At 38.5% G+C, this 19,076-nt stretch overlaps 1 protein-coding gene across 2 annotated transcripts in view; it reads left to right on the top strand.

Moving 5' to 3' along the window:
* The window catches only part of atp13a3 (ATPase 13A3), an 88,581-nt gene that overhangs the window by 8,554 nt on the left and 60,951 nt on the right, over positions 1-19,076 (top strand). For both annotated transcript variants that reach the window (XM_049465734.1, XM_049465733.1), the window contains exon 2: positions 16,498-16,580. The gene's annotated coding sequence lies outside the window, so the exon portion shown is untranslated. The remainder of the gene's footprint in view (positions 1-16,497; positions 16,581-19,076) is intronic.

Below are 19,076 nucleotides of genomic sequence, written 5' to 3'. Positions count from 1 at the left end.
TATCTGAAACCTTCTGCACCCTTCTCTCCAAGCCTGTGTGACAGGGATAACATGGAATTTGAAAGTTTTTCAGAGAAGTGTTAGTCTTGTGTCCGCTGGAGCTTTGAGGCGAGGCTGAGCTTACTTTTCACAGACTTGGTCTAAAGCATTAGCTTATGACAGAAAGTCTGCCAGTGTTGAATCAGTACAGGGGTGAGAAATGTCCTGACATGGTGTCAGTCTCTTGAGCAATGTGGAGAGTGTTTGCCTGGATCCGTGGAGGCAGGAGCTCCGAGAGCGGGGTCTTTCTAGTCAGCAGCGCGTGGTTTACCTCCAACAACTCCAAGGTAAACCAGCTCGCCTCACGGCAGGTGTGATGAAGCGCCACACATTAAAAATAGTAGCAAATGTGAAATTTGGGAGTAAAGTGTGAACCGGGAACCTCGGATTATATCTGAAAACACGGCTTTGAACCTGAACTCTGTGGAGAAGAAGAAAGAGATCTGTGATCTGGAATAGATCCCTTTGAACCGCAACTTTATAAATCAGAGGAACATCGAGGGTGACTCTGATCTTCAGTGCAGCCGAGCATTTATAATAACAGGGATTAAAAGAGATAAAAACACACACAAAAAAGTATGTAATCAGGTAAAAATTACAGAGAAAAAATACATAGCTTATAAATATTAAAAAGAAAGCAAAGAAAATCATCAAATAAAGATTAAAAATGACGTCAGTCAACATCTTTCAGATTTTTTTTACATTAATTTATTTGAATTCATCGAGTTTAAATTGAATTGAAAAAGTGATTGTCATGTTTAATTCACATTTACATTTTTTATAGCTAAACTAATGTGAAATCTTCAAGGACGTCCTTTTTTTAGGTGGTGCTTAGCTTTTTAGAAGGTTAAAATAAAAAGAGAGAAACATAAAAAAAGTAATCAAAAAGAGAATGTAAACAATTTAACACAAAAGATAAAATTGCTAAAAAACTAAAATCTTGGGTTAGTTTGTGAGTTTACACCTACCTTGTTGGTACCTGGACTTTTTGACTTTCTAGTTTGGTCCAAACCATAATGGCAGGTGTGGGTCTTGGTCTTGGTCTGGATCAGCTGAAACCTTTGTCCTGTGGTCCGGACCGTGATCTGAGGTCCCTCTGGCACCTGCTGTTTTGAGTTTCAGCTTCAGTCCTGAAACAGTTTTCATTAAACTATTTCGAAGACTACACTCACAGTTCGAAGTAAGTCTGTGTGACAGTAATAAAAACTTGTCAGCTTGTCCATAAAAATGTGTTCTGTATTGGAAAATCCGATCTGAACCTTTAGATTTTAATCTGTCTGTGCACTTTTAAAGCTCTCAGTGCCTACCAAATGAAGTGTGGAGATTCTTTGAGTTTGTTAATGGTGTAAAAATAGTGATTTGTAAGCTGTTGGGAGCATCGGCTGAAAGCTCTGTATTGTAGAATGCTATGGGTCAATTTCACACCGGATTTCTCCTTTAAGGGGTCGGATAAAAGGGACTCTGGTTGGTTTGTACTCTTAGTGCATTTCGATTGAGCAAGTGTGAAAACAGTAATTACATTTGGTTGTGGATCAGACAACCAAACTTTGGAGTGGTTCGCTGGTGGTGAGAGTGTGATTCGACCCAGTTATTAAATATACTTCTTTTATTTGCATTAAACTGATGATAAGGTGCAGTCTAATCTGACTTATTAGCCAGATAATACTAATTATTACAGCTATGAAAAAAACAGTCTCTGCTGCTCCATGCTGTTTACACTCATGGTGTGTGCAGCGTTTACTGCTACCCGTCGCATGACTCTGTTTACTGTGTGTACATCTGTGCTGCACATGCCATTGAAAACACTGTGTTTCAGTGTTTCAACACTGCGTTCTGATTTGTCCTCTGACCAATCGGAGGAGACAATCTGCTTGCGTGGTTTTTGGTGTGTATTTTGGTGCGTTTGAGTTTATGCCTTTTGTGAAATTAAACCAAACAGAGGAAGAAACTCATCAACTGACCAGACCATAGAAACTACAGACTGCAATTGAAAAAAACAGGAGGACCAGTGAGGTTTTTTTTTTAAGGCTTTCTCGGTCACATGTCATCACGTTCAGTAGCTCCTCCATTTCCACTTGCTGCAGTGTTTACGCAGATCACAGAGTTTATCGAAAAACAGTAGGTAATTCAGCCTGTAATTTTCTCAGAGGACGTCTGAGAAAAAGCATGTATATGGTTGTAAGTCGTTAAATGCCTTATGTAAATTATTTCATTAGAGAGTAGCAGCAGTAGGAGGAGCTTGTGCTTTTGAAATGAATGACTGATATAAATTCTGTTGCTGTGATCTGTTCATATATAAGCCCCATTCATCTCACTTTCCATCATTACAGCCGTGTTTACAGCTGCTCATCTAGTTTTATTAGACTGTGGTGTTTTCTAATGTGTGCCCTGCTCTTCACCTTTTTTAAAACTGATATAAAAACACCACACCTTCAGTCACTCTCAGACTCGTATTGTTCAGAAAGGCCATTGTTAGGGGAGTGGGCCCTTGTTAGGCCATTGTTAGGCCATTCTTATCAGCGTTTGTGTCGTTTGCCAGCAGTGAGTTCTCATGTTTACATGTGGAGGATCACAAATCTCACAGTTTAAAATGGATCTCCTTTTTTAGACAAAGATTTAATCATATTTTCAGATCTACAGAAAGAAAAACAGTAAAAATGTGTGTCGGTAATTGCAACTTTTAGTTTAACCCTCCTGTTCTGTTCTGGGTCAAATTGACCCGTTTCAAAGTTTGAAGACCTAGGAAAATAAAGTTAAAAGTATTTTTTCAGTATAAAACTTTTTCTGCTTGCCTTAATTAGTGTAACCAACATATTAAATAAAAATGGTTCATCTCACATATTTGCAACCAGCCTTTCTAAAAACTAAAACAAAATTGCGATGTTACGTTTCATTGTTATGTAAAACTATTGTGTTTTATATTTCTATAGGACTTTCAAAATGTAATAAAGTAGTAAAATGTTTTAAGTTTGAACATGTAATTTTTTTTTTTTTTTTTTTGAAAAACTGATGACACTGCTTGTTAGGTTTTTTGGGGGTTTCAGACATCTTTTGGATAATTAAACATTAACCGGGTCAAACTAACCCGGGAACACCATTGCTTTTCCTGACAAATTGAAAAGTGAATACTATAAATATTTTTGTTTTCAATTATATTGCGGTATCACAATATTTTCACTCTCCATCAGCAAGGATGCTGGCTTTTTATACTGTTTATATTATATATTATTATTATAACGTATCGACCAAAATTAAAAAAATATATTGTGATATAAATTTGGCCATATCGTCCAGCCCTACGTCCAGTAAAATCACAAGACCTAGTTTGTTCATGTGTTCACTTTTATATAGTTTTGATACAGAACCAAATCTCCACACTGTGTCAGAAGTTATCAGTAAATTTCTCAAATTTTAAGCCATATTTTTACATACAATACGATATGGCACACCCCCATCACCCAGTGCATGATTACGTACACCAAGGGTGGTGGCTTTTATACTGTTCATCCAGCTCTACGTCCAAGGCTTAGTTTGGTCGTTTGTTCACTTTAATTTTGTATAGTTTTGATATAAAACTGTGTTATCAGTAAATCTCTCGCAGGTTTGGAAAGATCATTAGGTAGAGAATAGTCTGAGATGATCATGGCTATGTGAAACTATAGCTTAATCTCTTCACAGTGGATCAGCAGCTTTTCCCATGCTGGAGTTCCCATGGAGCCGCTAATCCACCGTCATGTGGCCTGACTTAGATCTGAATCTTATATTTGATCTTTATTATTTATTTCTTCTCACCTCAGGACCACACTCACTGCTCCCTTCACCACAGACACGCCTCTGTGGTCTGAAGTGTACATACATTCACCTCACACCGTACATCTCACACCCAGCCGCAGTCTGCTCCCCCTCGGACTGATGGGAAGCGTAGTTTGTTGTGCGAGAGGGAATGGGTGTTGTATTCGTGAAGGATTTACTTAAATGCGCTGAATAATTTTATAACGAGCAGAACAGAAAGCTCACGTGTTCTTACTGGTAAGTAAGGCCAAACTGCTGGTGTTTCTTACTTTATTTTATTTATTTAATTTTTTGCTGTTTTTCATTTAAATGTAATTTTTATGGAGGAAACGTGAGTCTGGTGAGATTTTTGATATTTTATGGCAGTGCACCTTCATATTTACAGTGTTTAATTGAAATCTGGTGGAACGCAGATCTTAATATTATAGTCACAGATTGAATATTTGTAAATTACGAAAAGAAACTAGTGTGATGGTGTGAGATTTCAATTGGAAAAATATTTTTTTACAAATACTCTCATAATATAAAAAAAGATCATTCATGTTCATAAAATGTGAAAAAAATATATATACTTTTTATCCAATCAAAACAGTGGGATTTAATGACAATGAGAATGAGTTCAACACTAGCTAGTGGGCACTAAATAAAGCACTTTCAGACACTTTCAATTATTACATATAAACTGATCAATACAGATATTTAAAGCAAAGTATTATATATTTTTTTTGATAAGGTTTGTTTACTTAAATGTAATAGTGACTTTTATTTTGACCCGGTCTGTTTGGTTGTTTGTATTAGTGACTTTTATGTTGACACAGTCTGCTAATTTGATTGTATTAGCAGATTCATTTTGACACGGCCCATTTGTTAATTTGCATTAGTGACTTTGTGTTTCCATAGAGGTTATAGGGTATTGCCCTGTGCATGCCTTGTTCATGTGACGGGCAGCTGCTCAGTCTGTATATTTTTACTGCATCTCTATTTCCAGATTGAGGGAAATTCCCCAGCAGCAGTAAAACTGTACTCCACTTTAACTGCAGCTATTAAATCACAGTTCACGTGCATTCAGAACTGTGTGGGGGGCAATGTACAGATCATAGATAACTTGCGATATTTCACACCATTAAATTGTGACATAATAATAACTGTCGTAATTAAAGAAATACATGTATCCTGCTCTAAGAGCAGCCTATTATTTACTGTGAAGCTTTATGGATATTTGTTGTGTAACTATTTGTGTTTGCAGTATGCAAAGTTGAAGTAGCATAATTTTATTTATTTATTTATTTATTTTTTGTTATTGCAAAATGTCCTGAAAATTTTCAGTTTCATTTAAAGACTCATCCCTATGGAAACCTGCATAGAACCACCCTGTCACCACCCCTTGCCCATCAACCTCTACCAGAGCCCCACCCACTAGATAAGTTGAAGAAACACCATTTCTGTCATTTTGAGACAGGTTGAGAGTCTTATACAGTACACAGCAGGATTAGCCGGCAGACTTCTTCTGAGGGAGGGATCTCCACAGACCTACTGTCTGTGGCAAATCTGCAGATGATGGAGATGATTTTATCACAATTAAGCTTGATCTAGCTTGTTTGTGTTTTTTAATTTAACACAAGCTAGCACGAACACTTCACTGTGCGGTAAATGCTCAGCGTATACATATGACGTGGCCAGCCACAGCTTATTTGCATAAAAGTGACAGAGCCCTGAAATGGCTCATTCTGAATAGAGCTGATGAGATCTTTATCTTTACGTGAGAGTGATTTGATGTAAAGATCTTCATGAACATGTTGTTGTGTAGCTCAGACCTATTCTAACTCATGTAAAAAGAGGTATAATTAGTTTTTTTTAGGTGATTTTCTGTGGGTAATTTGAAAGTTGTCTGAATGGAAAGATGCAGAATTCATCTATGTGGCCTATTTATTTCTCTCCTCAGCCACTCAGCCTCTTTAATCGTACATTCTTGACCAAAGTTACTGGGCACAATCTGATTAGGAGCTTTGCGTGGACTGGGCTACGCTGCAGAAATCAGATAAACAGAATACTTGGCAAAGGGCTCACGTATTTCTGAATCACAGCTAAGGATAGAATCTTTAGCTTTATGAACGAGGCTATTCAGCCCGTTACATCCACAGAACAGAGCCTGGAGCTCCAGAGATACAGAAAGAGAGGAAACTCTAGATGGTATTTCACATTTTTTGTAAGAAGTGGTTGTGTAAGATCAGCATGAAATTGTTATAAAAGGAACATATTTGTTTAGTGCTTTATATCAGCAAAAATACACATGTACAGTATATACTACTGTACTATAAGGCAGTGTTACACAAAAGCTTGTCATTTTGTTGCATGATACATTTTTGTATTGTTTCAACAGTATGCTTTTTAAGCCTTTATGACATGAATTATATTTTTTAATAAGGAAAAAGCTGTTTTAGGATGAGGGTCCTAAAAGTTATATTTCAGGTGATTTAGAGGAACGAAGCACTCAAAACATGCAAATATACAGGTTGTAGAAGAGGGTCTTCAAGACCAGAGATGAGAATCATGATAAATATAATAAAAGTAGTCTAACTGCACAAGACAATGAATTAGAGCTGGGCGATATGGCCCAAAAATGTAAAAATCCGATTTTCGAAATTTTTTTCCCCCTACTAAAATCTCCTAGAAGTCGCTAGAAGTCGCTAAATGACGTCATTGCATAATTTGCATAATACATGTTTTTGAAGCTGTAAAGGACTAACATTGTGAGAGAGAAAAAAGTGAGTAAAAAACCCTCCAACAAAGGAACACCATCTATTGCTTTTTAAATAGGCAGTCACGTCTCAAAATAATTTTATTTTTACGTAAAATACATAAGTCAGTTTTTTGTCGTGTTGTTAAATGTTATTATAAGAGCAGTTTTTTATTTTATTACATTTCTTTTTATTAGTTTTCTTAAGTTTTCTTTATTTTCAAACCTATTATAGACAAATTGTTGAATAGCTTTTTACAAAGAGGGAGACACTGTGGATGAGGTGAGTGACAGGCTACGTGGTGAATGAGGTGAGTGACTGACTGAGACTGCGTGAGTTAAATTCAGTGAGTTTTTTTTTTCGTGTCACACTGAAGACACTTTTATATTTATATTTCTGCTCTGTAAATACGGGGCGGGGTCAGTCAGCACGCACAGTGTGTTCGTGGAGCGGTGTGTGTGTGTGTGTGCTAAGTGTGTGAGACTGCACTGTGCGTGTTGTGGGGCGGGGCTCACGGCAGCAGTCGCCAAAAGTCTCCAATAACACAACAAAAGATTTGTCACTAGTCGCTTTTTACAAAAAAGTCACTAGAGGGTCTGAAAAGTAGCTAAATATAGCGACAAAGTTGGCAACACTGCTCCGCCATCATGTTTGTGTTTTTGTGTGTGTGTGTGTGTGTGTGTGTGTGTGTCTGTGTGTGTGTGTGTGTGTGTGTGTGTGTGTGTGTGTGTGTGTGTGTGTGTGTGTTTGTGTGTGTTTGTGTGTGTGGGTGTGTGTGTGGGTGGGTGGGTGGGTGGGTGGGGGACCAGGAGGAAGAGAGGGGCAGGGCTGCGCGCGCGCGAGAGAGAGAGAGAGAGAGAGGGGCGGGGCTAAGCTCAGGGGAGCGTTGGTGGTGAAAATTAAAACTCAGAGAAATCGATTTTCACAAAAACACATCGTGCTTAACTGTAAATTCGAATTAATCGATAAAATCGATTAATCGCCCAGCTCTACAATGAATATAAAACACTGTTTTAGTAAGTTTACATCAAGTATTACTTATTACTTATTACCTGATGCCTCATTGTGTTGAATGTAGTTATGCAATGTAACATCGTTTTAAAGATAAATAAGTAGGTAAATTATGTAAAGTATGAAAATAAAATTGGATTGTTGCCTGAGGGCAACACTGCCATAGAGAATAAAAGCGTAACAATGCAGAATGCACAAATGTGCAGCAAATATGGAATAAAATCATTGTACTATCTATAGAAGAGTATTTGAATAACATATTGTAAGAGTCTGATACTGTTGATTAGGGATGGGAATCTCAGGGCATCTTAATGCGAGACCACGATGCATTGTACATTCTGCTATTTATTTTGCGATATCGCACGACAATTCTGTATAATACTTTTTATTATGGATCTATTAGTGTTAGTTTCACTGAATTTGTCAACCAATATTCTTCATCGCAAGTTTACCATATTCATTTTATTATTGGCATAAAGTTATCCAAAAGCAGTGTGTAAGACTGGTGGAGGAGAACATGATGCCAAGATGCATGAAAAAAACAGGGTTATTCCACCAAATATTGATTTCTGAACCCTTAAAACTTCATGAATATGAACTTGTTGTTTTCTTTGCATTATTTGAGGTCTGAAATCTCTGCACCTTTTTTTGTTATTTCAGTGATTTTCTCATTTTCTAAATATTCTAAATGACAATATTTTTATTTGGAATTTGGGAGATGTCAGTAGTAGCAAAATCAGAAAAACTGATTCAGAAACTGAAGAGGTTTCTTATTTTTCCAGAGCTTTATACATAACATAAAATCATATTTAAAGTTAGTATTGGTTGGGGGTAGGGGTTAGAATCAAAATTCATGGTTGTTTAGGGTTGGGCATAGAGCCACTGATACAGGAGGAGAAGTCTCCTTTCATATAGTTAAGAAAGCTGCTGAAGCCGAGTAACTGATGAAGTTAACAAAATGAAAATGAAGTTTTATTATTGCGTACGGTATGATATGGCACTTCCCTAACTGAGATATTTAAAAAAAAAAAAAAACAAGAATTTTATCACATTTGTAACAGAAGTCAAAGATCCAGAATGTCATGATACTAATAATAATAATGCATATATCCAGGATTAAAGTAAAATAAATGATACTGGACAGATATAATCTGTCTCTAGTAGATATATAATTGGAAATGAGAACAGTGTGAATTTTTCTTTTGCAAAAAGCAGCAAAAAAGTAGTTTCCTGATGTGATAATTAGGGGCGGGTGATATGGCACCATATTTCAGGGTAAAATATCGTTCACGATATTCAAAAATGTTGGCGATATAATCGTGTACGATACGATAGTGCTGGACGATATGGCCAAAATTTATATTACGATATATTCCTTAATTTCGGTCGATACGATATAATTTCGATATCGATATAAATACTTAGAAGGCCTCAGAAAACTGCTAAGAATCCCTGCAATGGAAATCTGTACCTACTACTGTCTGAAAATTTAATTTAGGTCTTTGAAACCTCCTTTCACCAAAACTTTATAATACTTAAGAAATAAAAAATAGTTCAAATAAATCAATGCTTTGCATATAGCAAAATAAAAACATGATATCCCTGTCAAACATAAGCCTATATAACTACTACCAATAAAAATAACTTTAAATTACAACAGAGGCAGAGCTTCTTATTCTATGGCACAACCCTAATGCAGCGTTTCCATGTTACATTTAGTCCAGTTAATGACATAATGAATATTGGAACTCGCCGGGTTCACTCCCACAGTATCAGTCGAGTGAACTTGTGAACCTGACCCGGTTCTGTTTCTCCGCAGTAAGCAGCATGCTGATCGGGTCGGGGTGGAACTGGGTCTTCTCTGGTTCAGCCACGTGTGTAAATAAAAACAAATAAAGAGTAAATCTCCCACTATTAGCAGATATTTTCCACTCGCTGGGTGGTATTAATGTCACTCTCTCAGCCTTGATTACAGTATCAGTGTTACTCTTTTATAAACATGCCGTGTACAAGCTAATTCCTGAGCTGCGCTCACTGTGGAGTGTTACTGTGCATTTTTATAATAAAATGGAATTTAAGGTTTTAAAAATTTTCAAGAGAGAACATTTATAGTGTCTATGAAACTAGGGGTGGGCGATACATGGACCTAAAATAATATCACGATATTTCATGGTATTATCACGATAACGATACTTTTGGCGATATGCCAAAAAAATTAAAAATAGACTACTGCAACAAAACAAAACTTACATTTTATTATTGTATATGATATGATATTGCACACCTCTAACTGAGTTGAGGTTGAGTTGCTGATAGGTGACTGTTATGAGTATAGAGGAGTTAGACGCCTCTTTCAGGATCTTTCAGTTCTCATTCAGGGAATCTGCAGTCTTTTAAAAGCATCCATTTCTTTGAAAGTTTCTTTGAAAGTACTGCAGTTTATGTGAAATTGGTTTTCAGCAGTAATAATAAATGCATACCTGTCAAGTTTTGGACTTAAAAATAAGGGATATATATATATTTGTAATTAATAGATTTAAAATTGAAATTGAAGGGTGCACAAATTTACAAAAAGGACATGGATCAGATATATTCCATAAGTAAATAATAGTCCTAAGGGGCCTACACAATTAATAATCTTTCATTAATACTTCTTTCTACCCCTTCTAAATAATACATTACATTACATTATAATACATTACCACAATACTTGAGATTTAAACAAATTCTAACAAACCCTAAAACTAGCCCTGAACTAATAGAGTTTGGAAATGATAGTTATTGGCTGATCAGGCACATCAGGGCAGGGCATTATATATATATGTAGATTTTTCATATATGTAGATTCAAACCCTGAATATCTATCTAGCTAATTCTAAAGTTAAGCTAACTGAGTCACAAGCTGTATTTTATTAAGCACACAGTGGGTTTAATTTATGTTTTGATTCAGAGAAGAGTCTTTTTAACCAGCTATCAGAAACAATCTCATCACATTTTACATGGTTAATTACCTTTCTTTTAGAAAAATCTCTGTATATCCAGATTAGTTTTAACGACAGCTGCTCCGACTAGCTGTCTGAACTCACAGCGAGGGGAGGGGCGGGGCTTCCCGCACACTAAACTGCGCTCCGCAAAACCAGCTAGCTGATTGGCTGTTTCTCCTGAAAGGCGGGACTTTCTCCTTGAACCGGCACCACGATTGGTTAAGAGACCCACAGCGGTCAGTGCATTGTCGCCTGTGGCCTATATATATTTTTATTTAGTATAATACGGGAAATTTACGGGAAAATACTAATACGGGAGGACGGCGGGAAAGAGGAGTAAAATACGGTAGTTTCCCGGCCAAAACGGGAGACTTGACAGGTATGTAAATGGCTAATCATGATAATTTGCTAGTATAAAAAAAAGAGAGCCAGTATGTTTGCAATAACAATATGCTTTGCAATATGACGAAACCATTTATTTACTTTAAATTATGGCTGTCAATGTTATTGTAAAATAGTGTTTACATTTGACCCCAACTTCTGCCGTAATCTGCCATGTTCCCCGCTTAATTTATGAGAACGTGATCTGGTCTTGATCTGACCCAGCTATCAAATATACTTATTTTTAATTGAGCTATTCTGCCGATGAGGCACAAACTAATCTGATATATCACCCAAATAATATATATATATATATAAGAATCTGTGCTGCACGCCCCATTTAAAAACACTGTTTTTAAAATACAGCAGCAGATTTTCAGTGTTTTTTGTTAAAGCAACTGCATACTGCACAGATATACAGATATACACACTAAAACACAGAATCTTCTCACTATATTTAATTTCTTACTTTCTTTGTCCCACAAAATTAAACAATATAAAGAAATCAGACTTCATTATCAGAAAAACAGCTATTTTTTTCTTTACTAAACTATTTTAAATAGTTCCATTAACACTATAAATGGACCAGACATACTCAAAATGTAAGTATTCAAAAGATATTTCTCAAAGGCTTTATTGCATGAGTAAGACATAAGTTTAATATCAATTTACAGTGTGTTATTACTGAAGCCAATTAAGACATTAAAGTATTTAAGCAGCTGTTTATCAGTTTATCACACTAAACATAGTTACTTATAACTATAACTATAACTTATACTTATAATAACTAGACTGACCTGAGCTGCCATTACTGTGCTTCTTTGACTGTGCTCCACACTTCTACACAGCGCTCCACATCCACAGTGCCTCTAGTGGCGTGGCGGATATATGAAAAACGCATACTGATTTTAAATTCCCCTCCGGTATAGCATATGAACCGGTAAACTGCCCAGCACTAACTCAAATAAGTTGTTTGTTTGTAAATTGTTCCGTCTGTTTCGGTTTTCCTGCATCTCTTCAGTGCTGCATTAAGATCCATACCTGAAGCAGAGCGAGGGGACCTGAATGACTGCGGGGAAACGGAGCAGACGAGGGCAGCCGAGCACATCCCGGAGCGAGGCCGCGGTCCGGACCCAGCACGGCTCTGTGTGTCGCAGCTGCCCTAAACAAAAGCCTCCGCTCTAATGGACTGTGATTAGGGGAGGAAGTGATAAAGAAAGCGGTTTGGGCCGAGAGCTCCAGCGCCGCGAAACACTCGGACCTCCTAAAGCTTCCATGAATTATTGCTGCCTTCATTAGGTCATCGCTTATTATTAACAATAGAGCTGCTGCCGCTGCAGGGAGGGGCTGTGTGGAGAGGTGGGGTGTGCTTTTTTTCTGGAAATAGGAGACGGGGTCTGTCAAAGTGCTGAAACTGCTGTTTTTTCCTTGTAGAGCTGCATCGTGGCGTGTGTGTGTAGTACTGCATAGTGTATTCAGTGATTAAACACCCTGTCTAGTCTTTAGGTTCTTTCTGGTGAATTTGTGATTTTCTAAATCTGCTATTGTACCACTTTTTATTTATTTATTTATTTATTTATTTTTAATCCTGGAAACTGAACCAGAGTCAGTTAAACTGCTGAAGCTGCTGCTGTTGAATGCTCAGAGGGACAGGGTGTGTGTGTAAGCTTTTTTTTTTTTTTTTATATATACACTGCCTTGCGCAGCCATGTAGTTTTTAGTGCTTTAGTTTTTGAGCACGTGCTGTGGTTCTATAGAGCGCCGCTCGTGGTACCGGCAGTAGAACGCTCTGGAAGTCTGGGAACAGTGCTGTGGTTTATAAGTGGAGTTCAGGTGGAGGGTGTTCTTCTCCAGTTATTAACCTGTATACATTCTTTACAGGTGCATAAATAATCATTCTTAAATTTTATATGGATTAAAGTAATTATCCTAAAGTCCTAAAGAAGAAGAAGAAGAAAAAGAAGGGCACAGGCTCAGGGTCTGCTCTCAGTTCCTCTGCTGGTCAGGAGGCGTGTGAGGGGGTGAGGGCTGGTGTTTGGATTGAATCACATGACTCTGGCGTTCTTGAATAGCGGATAAATTATTGTTCAGTCGCTCTGCCTCGGCTGCCTAGGGATGTCTAGACAGCTAAACAAGTGATGGTGGACAATGCTGTCTGCGTACAGTGGCTGGACGGCACAGAGACGTTGGAATGTGTGTGTGTGCGTGTGTGTGTGTGAGAGACTTGGCTATGGTAGTTTTTATTTGTTCTGTTGTTATAGAACACTCTATAACACGTACAGAAACGCACTGATTTCTGAGATAAGCACATTGAAACCATATTGATTTTCTGTAAATTATATATATTTAGACACTGATTAGCCCTAATAATAATACCACTGACATGACAGCTCATCACAAGTGCTTAAAGCAACACAGCAACCGAAAGACATTTATTTTCAGTAAGTGAGTTTACTTGAGTTTGGTTCCTACAGCAGTGTTACTTCCTATTTACAGTGTAAGTGTCTCTAAGCAACACTGCTACTTCCTTTTACAAGCCAACAGTTTTGTTAAGGCACACTGTCACTTTATTTCACTAACAGTGTTGCTTAGTTACACTGTTACTTTCACCGAGCAAGAGTGTCGCCGATTTTTGCTAAGTAACAGTGTCGCTAAGTAACACTGTTACTTTCATTCAAAATGTAAGTGTTGCTAAGTTACATTGTTAATGTCTTTCAAAATGTAATAGTTTTGCTAAGTAACACTGTCACTTTATTTCACTAACACTGTGGCTAAGTTACACAATCACTTCCTTTCGCCGAGTGAGAGCGCGTCCGAGTGAGAGCGCGTCCGAGTGAGAGCGCGTCCGAGTGAGAGCGCGTCCGAGTGAGAGCGCGTCCGAGTGAGAGCGCGTCCGAGTGAGAGAGCGTCCGAGTGAGAGAGCGTCCGAGTGAGAGCGGTGGCGCTCTTGCCGCCGAGTAAGAGTGTGTCCGAGTGAGAGAGCGTCCGAGTGAGAGAGCGTCCGAGTGAGAGAGCGTCCGAGTGAGAGAGCGTCCGAGTGAGAGAGCGTCCGAGTGAGAGAGTGTCCGAGCGAGAGCACCGCCGAGTGAGAGCGTCGCCCGAGTAAGAGCGGTGGCGCTCTTGCTGCCGAGTGATAGCGCGTCCGAGTGAGAGCGCGTCCGAGTGAGAGCGCGTCCGAGTGAGAGCGCGTCCGAGTGAGAGCGCGTCCGAGTGAGAGCGTCGCCCGAGTGAGAGCGTCGCCCGAGTAAGAGCGGTGGCGCTCTTGCTGCCGAGTGAGAGAGTGTCCGAGTGAGAGCGCGTCCGAGTGAGAGCGCGTCCGAGTGAGAGCGCGTCCAAGTGAGAGAGTGTCCGAGCGAGAGCGCCGCCGAGTGAGAGCGTCGCCCGAGTAAGAGCGGTGGCGCTCTTGCCGCCGAGTGAGAGAGTGTCCGAGTGAGAGAGTGTCCGAGTGAGAGAGTGTCCGAGTGAGAGAGTGTCCGAGTGAGAGCGCGTCCGAGTGAGAGCGCGTCCGAGTGAGAGCGCGTCCGAGTGAGAGCGCGTCCGAGTGAGAGCGCGTCCGAGTGAGACCGTCGCCGAGTGAGACCGTCGCCGAGTAAGAGTGTCGCCAAATTTTGCTAAGTAACAGTGTCGCTAAGTAACACTGTTACTTTCATTCAAAATGTAATAATGTTACTAAGTTACATTGTCTTTCACAATGTAACAATTTCACAAAGTAACACTATCAGTTCTGCTAAACAACAGTTTCACTAAGCAACAGTGTCACTAAACTACACTGTCACTTCCTTTCCATGAGTAACAGTGTCAACATAACAGTGTTAGCAAGTCACACTGTCACTCCCTTTTACCACGTTACTGTGTACCAAGTAACATTGTTACTAAAGCTAATACTGCAGGAGAACTAAACTGAAACTCCTGTATAACTCTGTACTTCTGTGGAGTGGCTTCTGCTCCTTAATACCTGACTGATGATTTTTGAGAAAATTAAAGAATTTTATAATGAAAAATTAATGTAACACTTACTTTCTTTGGCAATGTAACAGTGTTGCTAATTTACAGTGTCTCTAAAAAAAATGCTTAGTTCCTTTTACTTAGTGTTGCTCAAAATTTAACAGTATTACTAAATACGGGTCACTTCCTTTCACAGTGTAACAGTGTTACTAATTTACAGTGTTGTTAATTTACAGTGTTGTCAATCGCCTACAAGGTGATGACAGAACAGGCTCCTTCCTACCTGCACTCACTCCTGAAGGCTTACGCCACCTCCCGACCGCTGCGCTCCTCCAATGAACGTCGCCTCGCTTTACCAAACATTCACACAAAGCAATCCAGACTGTTCTCATACAGAGTTCCCCAATGGTGGAACAAACTACCTTCTACTACCAGATCAGGAGAATCTCTCACTATCTTTAAGAGACTCCTGAAGACAGAGCTCTTCAAAAAGCACTTACTCTCCTAACACCTCTAACTAACTACCTTCTACTACCAGATCAGGAGAATCTCTCACTATCTTTAATAAACTCCTGAAGACAGAGCTCTTCAAAGAGCACTTACTCTCCTAACACCTCTAACTAACTACCTTCTGCTACCAGATCAGGAGAATCTCTCACTATCTTTAATAAACTCTTGAAGACAGAGCTCTTCAAAGAGCTCTTACTCTCCTAACATCTCTATACTACCAGATCAGGAGAATCTCTCACTATCTTTAATAAACTCTTGAAGACAGAGCTCTTCAAAGAGCACTTACTCTCCTAACACCTCTAACTAACTACCTTCTACTACCAGATCAGGAGAATCTCTCACTATCTTTAAGAGACTCCTGAAGACAGAGCTCTTCAAAGAGCACTTACTCTCCTAACACCTCTAACTAACTACCTACTTCTAACCTCATTTCCTTCTTCCCCTCCTTCACTTCTCTATCCCTTTATTTCCCTTCGACCTCCTTTAAGCCCTATCTAAAAATGGTTTATCTTAATTCCTATTACTTTGTACTTGACTATTGTAAGTCTCTTTGGACAAAAGCGTCTGCCAAATGTTATGTAATGTAATGTAACACTGTTACTTCCTGTTACTAGGTAACGGTGTCACTTATTAATACGTACCTTTTTCACAATGTAACAGTGTAGCTAATTTACAGTCTCTTACAGGTATATGCAGTGCTTTTTAGCTCCTATTAAACTTGGCAGAAGTCATGGGACACTGTACTACTTTTGTTATTGTGTGAGTGTATTTATAGAGCTAGGCAAATATACCTGTAGGCATGATGGTGTCATTGTTCTCACGCTCACAGCTCTGTCGTATAGATTACTGACGTCTCATCACTCGGGAAACACGGAGCTCCTCTCAGGAATGTGTTGCACTAATCATCAGTCAGTGTCACTATAGCTTTAATTGATGATCAGCGGGTAATGAAGCGAGCGCTGTGAATATGAAGGTGTGTTTTCTCAGTACTGTCTCATTAAGACTCGTAGAGTATATGGTGGTAAAGGTTATAAAAGGCTCAGGGCTCAGGATTTGTGCTCTGTAATTAAAGCTTTGTCTCTTTGGGTGTGTTTCAGGGGTCCAGGTCTGCATCGTGAGCGAGCGTGTGAGCTCTTCCAGAGGAAGGAGCTGCCTCGGGCCTCGTGCCCCAGGTTCTAAGGTAAGATCACTTTATCTACTCTACGCAAAAATACACTTTATTATACACTACAACTTTGTTTAAGGACCACTCAGTGTTTTCCATCATGTGGATGTGGTGAAAATGATGTGGGGCGGGTGGGTGGTCATGGTATCCAGTAGTCCAGTGAGTAGGGCTGTATGAAATTGTCAGTTAGGGATGAAATTTTTAGGGTTAACGATTATTGTAGAATTATTATAATCTGTCAGTAATAAGACAATTTAGCTGCTGGAGCCCTGAGAGAGCACAGATGGTGCTCTTTCCTCTCATCACTCCTAAGGTGATGTGGATCAGCACAAGGCTGCGTCTATGAGCTGATGTATCAGAACCGAGTCTCTGCGCTTTCCTCCGAACGTTAGCGCTATGAAGCTACTCGGCAATGCTGCAGCATCAGAAGCAGCTCAAAAAGTGTGCTAGTCTTTACCCTCCTGGTGTTGGGGCATCAATAGTGATGGGGGGGGGGTGGATGTACAGCTGATTAGCTCTATAATTGGCCTAGCTAAATTGGGAGAAAATGGTAAAAAAATAGTCCATATCTTCATAATTAATACTTTTTTTTGGACTACTGCCCTTTACAAACACTGCACGGACTTGTGGGATATGTGATGGGGTCTCCTGCTTTAAATTTTGATCTAAGGGTTTCTGCTTGAGTGTGTTTACATGGACAATTCTAGCCAGACACTGCCAGTCACAATCATTACCACACAATGCACTGTGCTGCCTGCCTGCCCACTGTGGGTGGTAATGTTAGCATTCTATGATGTACTTCTAGTACACACTTGACACATACACCTCACAACTGTACATGTATTGGCGTGCTAAAGCCGTACCCTGAGGTAACGCTTCATGATCTATTTACCGTCATTTCCGGGCTATTGAACACATTCAGCTCGGAGCTCCACTTTAAATCCATGATTCACGCTGATGTTGAGTAGCTGCAAATATTTTGTTGTCCTGGCGAGCCCTGGATTAATCTATACACTGAATTATCTCTCCTGAAAACAGTTTATTAGGGTGATTAGGGTAGATTTTCTGTATTTTTGATTGAACTGGCATGTTTTGGCGGCATGAAGTTTGTTAGCCCGTTAACCAAAAAAAAAAAAAAAAAAAACATATGTTAGTCTCACCGTTAAATAAGCTGCTGTGTTGAACGAGGTGGGAAAAAAATATGGGTTTACTGCCAAAAATGATGGTAAATTCTGCTTTTTTTATGACTTTCCATGGCATTTCTGTATATGAGGACTGGAGAACATTCGGTACCACTTTAAAATAAGACTACCTTTATAAAGGGTTTATAAATGGTTTACAATTATTTTATTAATAGTTACTAATTAGGTTGCAAATGCCTTAAAAATCATTAATAATCAGTTATAACACATACATAGAAAGGGCAACAATGACCTGTTGTTTGCCAAATAGTGAACCCACAGCCATCTATATTGTTGCCCTTTCTACGTATGTGTTATAACTGCTTATTAATGATTTTTGAGGCATTTACAACATAATCGAATCGAAGCGAATTGTAAACCATTTATAAACACTTTATAAAGGTAGTCTTATTTTAAAGTGGTACCGAATAGGGGTGGGCAATATTATATCGTATACAATATATCGTGAGACAGAAATATTGTGATATTAAAAATCCATATCGTGATAATAGAGATGTTCTGTCTTAAAAGTAGTCTATTATTTACTGTGAAGCTTTAGGTGTATTTATTGTGTATTGTGTTTGCAGTTTATATGCATGCACTAAATATTCTGCAATATTTTTTGCTGCATTATATTATTTTATGCTATATTATTTATTTTGCGACATTATGATTATGCTGTTATACTCTTATACTATATTCCTGAAATTAATTAATTATTTTTCTGTTTTCCTATATCGCCAAGTATATCGTTATCGCAAAAATACCCTGAAATATCGTGATATTATTTTAGAGCCATATCGCCCACCCCTACTGTATATATGGAGATATTCTGGTATTTTTTATCTCAGTTAGAGATGTGCAATATCATATCGTATACAATAATATAATGTAAGTTTTGTTTTGTTGCAGTAGTGTATTTTTTTTTTTTTTTTGTCATATCGTCAAGAGTATCGTTATCGCGATAATACCATGAAATATCGTGATATTATTTTAGGGCCATATCGCCCACCCCTAGTACCGAACATTCTATGCAATAGAGTAGGGGTGTCCAAACTTTTTTTGTTGGGGGCCAGAAGGAGAAATATATTTGAAGTCACGGGCCACAGACTCTGTAATAAAACAAATAATGAAATAAACCACTTTAAATAATACTTTTTTCCTGATTATTTAATTTACACACCATTTTTCTTGACTTACTATCTTTATCTTTGACAGTGTTGTGTAAACTAAGATTTTTCAAATTGATGTTTAATTTCGTGATGTCTCTTAATATTAAACTCCTTAATTACGGCAACTTTTAGACTCTTTGTCCCGTTTTTCTGTGCTC

The sequence above is a fragment of the Astyanax mexicanus genome, chromosome 16, assembly GCF_023375975.1.
Source record: "Astyanax mexicanus isolate ESR-SI-001 chromosome 16, AstMex3_surface, whole genome shotgun sequence".
In the NCBI taxonomy this organism is placed as follows: Eukaryota; Metazoa; Chordata; class Actinopteri; order Characiformes; family Acestrorhamphidae; genus Astyanax; species Astyanax mexicanus.
The sequence above is the reverse complement of the archived record's forward strand: the minus strand, read 5'-3'. Positions and strand labels throughout refer to the sequence as shown.